This window comes from Mus caroli, chromosome 2 (genome assembly GCF_900094665.2).
Source record: "Mus caroli chromosome 2, CAROLI_EIJ_v1.1, whole genome shotgun sequence".
Classification (NCBI taxonomy): Eukaryota; Metazoa; Chordata; class Mammalia; order Rodentia; family Muridae; genus Mus; species Mus caroli.
The window spans coordinates 148850265-148855614 of NC_034571.1; the positions used below are offsets into that span (position 1 = coordinate 148850265).

General features: G+C 46.1%; 1 pseudogene; it reads right to left on the reverse strand.

Annotated features, from left to right (window-relative positions):
• Positions 1–5350, reverse strand: part of LOC110307435 — a 32722-nt pseudogene that overhangs the window by 15525 nt on the left and 11847 nt on the right.

Genomic DNA, 5350 nt, shown 5'->3' on the forward strand with positions numbered 1-5350 from the left:
TCTCTCTCTCTCTCTCTCTCTCTCTCTCTCTCTCTCTCTCTCTCTCTCTCTCTCTCCTTTATTATTATTACTTTTAAGCTTATCTGCTTCAGATCTATGTACTAATCTAGTGATTGATGACCAATCCAATGGTAGTGTCCCAGATCCATCCAGAATGGAGCATGAATAAGAAAAGGGGATTCTGGATGGGACCCTAGGACTCATTCATTCCTGGAGGAAATGCCATGCTGGAAATGAAACCTGCTAGGCACCAGGAGAAGGCTACCCCCAGTCTCAGTGACAGGCACACAGGTGAGTCCACATTTGCACATATGATGGGTTCTCTTTCTTCTCTCCAGGTCCTGATGCCTCTGTGGCAACATGGACACAGTCTGAGGATTTCTCTTTCCCCTGTTTTGATCAAAACTAAAAGACAAACTAATTTCTCTATATGAGGACCCGTATGCCCTACACACACAATGTTTTCTTTGGATGTGGGCAAATGTTCAGATCCAGAGCCAAACATTTTGGCCAGGAGCCCCGGTGACAAGTAGGTGATGGAGCCCTGGTGACAAGTAGGTGATGTCTTCAGTTGGAAACCAACCTGTGGGAAGGAGGCTTAGTTAGAAAGACAGAAGGAAGACCCTAATGTTGACCTCTGGCCTTCACACATATGTGCACACATGTACATAGGTACCACATGCATGCAAACACATACATTCATAACACACATGCATACATAAACAGAGAGAGAGAGAGAGAGAGAGGATATGGGCTGGGGTTTGAAGTTTGGAGTTGAGCTGGGCTTCAAATGTCAACTCCAGGGAGAAAGAGGGGTAGAAATTATATGAATACATGTGTGCTCATGTATGAAAGTCTCAAAGAACTAAAGCTAAAATTAAAAAAAAACAAACAAACAATTTTCAACTCAATTTACAATATGGATAACCTTAAATCTAGTCCTCAGTTTCCCCACTGTATTGGGCTATCAAACTTGGGAAAAATAACTAAGTTTGGATATGTGAAGCAATAGTTTTTGTTTGATTTGTTCTTTTGAGACAAAAGGTCTCAAAGACAGGGTCTCTGTGTAGCCCTGGCTATCCTGGAACTCAATTTGTAGGCCAGGCTCTGCATCCTGGAACTCACAGATATCCACCTGCCTCTGCTTTCCAAGTGCTAGGATTAAAGTTGTATGCCACCACACCCAGTTATTCTTTTAATTTTATTGAAAATTCTTATTTTGGGGGCTGGAGAGATGGCTCAGCAGTTAAGACCACTGGCTGCTTTTCCAGAGGACCCTGGTTTGATTCCTAGCATCCACATGGCAGCTCAGAACTGTCTGTAACTCCAGACGCAGGTGGTCTGGCACCCTCACACAGACATACATACGGGCAAACCGTCAATGCACATAAAAGTAAATACATCTTTAAAGACATAAGAAAATTCTTCTGAGCTGGGCATGGTGGCGCATGCCTTTAATCCCAGCACTTGGGAGGCAGAGTCAGGTGGATTTCTGAGTTCGAGACCAGCCTGGTCTACAAAGTGAGTTCCAGGACAGCCAGGGCTACACAGAGGAACCCTGTCTCGGAAAAAAAAAAAAAGAAAAAGAAAATTCTTCTTTCCTATGTGAATGTTTCTGCTCACATGTCTGTCTATGCACCAGATGCCTGCAGTGCAAGCAGAAGCCAGAAGGGGGTGAAAATCCTCTAGGAATGGAGATTACAAACAGGACATGGGGCTAGGCATTGAACTGGGACCTCAGGAAGGAACAGTCAGTGCTCTTAACTGTTAAACCATCACTCCAGCAGCGGAAAGCAGCTTTCAAACTACTTAGCACGCACAGCACATCATCAGTAGATGGTAACAGCCTGCTCCATCCCGACCTTCCATTCTCCTTTAGGCATATTTAGAATTAAGGATGCAGACTGTGGAGAGCTTTTGGTACCACTTATAGAAATTTGGCAAGTACTTGTCCCTGGGCTCAAGGAAGTAGGCTCAGACAAGCATATTCACATTTGGGCTACTGCAAGGCTCAAGGGGAACAAGCCAAGGAAGATGTGACTTCCCTTTTGTCTTGGTAATCCTGATAAGCCCCCAGACCTAGAGACTTGGGGACTGTTTATTGCTTTGTTTGATTGCTACGAGGTGTGATCTCTTTGTTCCTTGCCTTGTTTAATCACGTTGGTTGTCTCTGATCTAAGAACTGACCCTGTTCTCTGCTAGAACCTGGAGTGGTATAAACGCTGGCTGGAAAAAATGGAAGGAGCTTCAGCCTCAGCACTGGCTGGAGTCCGGTAGTAATGTTTGACTAACATCTTTTTCTTTTCAATCCTCACTCCTGCCCTTGAGACCCTGTGGACTGACTGAGCTGGCTTGGCCAGCAGACTAACTGAGCAGCCTCCGCGCCTCCCTGTAACTGCCCCTCCACACCCCAGCCCCTCACAGCTCCGCACCTCATTGCTCAGTGTCTCCATCATTCACTTTCTCTTAGAAATCAGGACTGGAGGCAAATCCACCACCAACAGCTGTCCATCCCAGGACAGCAGCCCTCCTGCTGGACACCAGTGTCCCTTGGTCCCTGGCTGGATGAGGTCATCTCTAAGCTCCTTTCCCAATAGCAGCAGCTCAGCGCTCTTTGCTTGTCTCCTCTGAAATGTTTATTCCTGTGAAGCCCTTCCTGAACCTCCTGGTGGCTCTAAAGCTGTCTGCTGAGGCACTGGTGTTGTCAAACATACCCAGATGGCATTCTGCTCATGGGAGACAGGTGGGGAGAGGCTGTTTTCTGTCTCTCTCTGAGTGCCAAGATCCGTGAGGCTGAGAGAAGCCCCTCCCAGAGGACTGGCCTTTGCAGGCCCACGTGCCCTTCTGACTGCAAGGACCATGTTCTTTCTCTGCAGGATCCGTGCATTGCAAGGAGTCTCTTTCTTTCCTGAAGCACAGGAAGGCTTTTTGTACAAGCACAGGAGCTTACCTGGCCAAACTGACAAGCCAGAATTATGTCCACAATGTTGGTGGTAAAACCTGAGAGCTGCCGGGTGTGGTGGCGCACGCCTTTAATCCCAGCACTCGGGAGCCAGAGGCAGGCAGATTTCTGAGTTTGAGGCCAGCCTGGTCTACAAAGTGAGTTCCAGGACAGCCAGGGCTATACAGAGAAACCCTGTCTCGAAAAAACAAGCAAACAAAAACAAACAAACAAACAAACAAAAAGAACCCTGAGAGCTAAAAGATAAAAAACGGTGTTAATAGAGTTAATGTGAGAGCATTTCACAGGCTGTCCACTAAAGGAAGGTGTACTATACACATAGTATCTTTTAAAAACAAATAAAAACACAAATCAGTATCATTTCAAAGAAATGTCCATATATATATATGACATATATATACATATATTACATAAGTCTGAGTATTCCTTCCATGGTATGAGCTGATTTTGTTTTGAAACAGGGCTGGAAGGAATAGTGGCCACACTCCTTTGAAATGTGCAGTCTGGGACTGTGGCCTCTGCTGCCTCCTCCTTGCTCCTAGTTCTGCATTTACACTGGGTTGATGGAGGGTAGAGATCAACTTACCACCCTGCCCAAGACATCCAAGACAAAAAATAAGGTTCCTTCCAGTTTTAGCCATCTTTATTTCAGGGAGTGGGAGGACAAGCTATATTTACAGAATGTTCTCACATTTGAACATTTCTCTCCCAATTCTTCCCATTTCAAAACGATGCATCTCACAGTCTAATAAATGCGGCAATCTGTGTAAATCTGGAGACAGTCTATTTTCAGAAACAAATTTCAGCTCAACTCATCTTGCCAGTTCCCCGTTAAGCTTCTGCCTGGGTTCTGGATGGAATTCCCTCTGAGGACTTGGATGAGGTGGAGCTGGGAATGCAGGGAAGGAGGTGTGGTAGAGCCTTGGCCATGGGTGAAAGGTTAGGGAAGAAAGATGGCCTGAGATCACCCATGGGCTGTCAGTGAGCCTCAGGCTGCAGTGAGAGAGGAGCATGAGTAATGACCCAGCTCACTTAATGGGCTGTCCTATCCATAATGCTCAGAGACCCAACATGCTCTATGAATGTCACCAGGCTGCTCCCTGTCTAAGCGTGGGGGTCAGGACATCCACATACTAGACAGACATTTACATAAGTCAGGCTGGGGGAGGATTCCACAGCTAGTGGCAACAGCATTGTTAGTACTCTCCATCCAGAGCCAGGGGAGGCAATATTCCCCAAAGGGAACCCATGTGGGGACAGACAGACAGACAGACAGACAGACAGACTGTTCAGAATCTGGTCTGCTGATAGGCAGAAAATATGTGTAAGATTTCATTTGCCTGGAATTGGATAAGTAGACTAGGGTAGCCTGTCTCTGCCTCCAGAGCACTGGGATTAAACGCAGATGCCAGCACACCTAGCTCTGGATAGTTTTTTTCATTTCTTTCTTTTTTTTTTTTCCCTTGATTTTTCAAGACAGGGTTTCTCTGTGTAGCCTTGGCTGTCCTAGAATTCACTCTGTAGATCAGGCTGGCCTGGAACTCACAGAGATCTGCCAGCCTCTGTCAACTGAGTGCTGAGATTGATGCCACCACCAGGTGGCAAACACATATTTTTTATCATATGTTTTGCCATTGTTTAAAATTTGTGTTACTCTATTACTGTTCTGCAAAGCAGTGTGGCCTTGAAATTGCAACAGTCCTCCTACGTCTGCCTGCAGTGCTAGGATCACAGGGATCTCCGCCATGCTGGCCTTCCTAGGCATCCCTTAGGACAGATGTCAGGCTGGCAAAGGAAATTGACTGTTGCAATATGTGCTCCATCCATTAGACTGACAACCAATGCTCTGATGACTGTATTGGGTCTTGGACCTTGTAGCTTAGGTACATGACAAATCTCCATAGGACTAACACATGCCACTTCTCTGAGCTGTCCTGAGAACAAGAAGTTAAATATATGTAAACATGTCAGAACAGTGTCTGGTACTCAGTAAACACTACCTTGGTATCGAATTTCCTACTAATAAAATTATTGGTGTTGCTTAGGCAAATGCACCCGATGCCAACGTAGTGGGTAGCGTAGTCAAGTCCGGAGGGTAGTTTTCTGATAGCTATAGGCCTGATATGGCATGGGTGCATGTACCCACAGCACAATTCATTCATTCGTTCGTTCGTTCGTTCGTTCGTTCGTTCGTTAGTTCTCTGTTTACTTCTGGCTATCCTGATTGGTAGCACATATTGCAACAGTCAATTTCCTTTGCCAGCCTGACATCTGTCCTAAGGGATGCCTAGGAAGGCCAGCATGGCGGAGATCCCTGTGATCCTAGCACTGCAGGCAGACGTAGGAGGACTGTTGCAATTTCAAGGCCACACTGCTTTGCAGAACAGT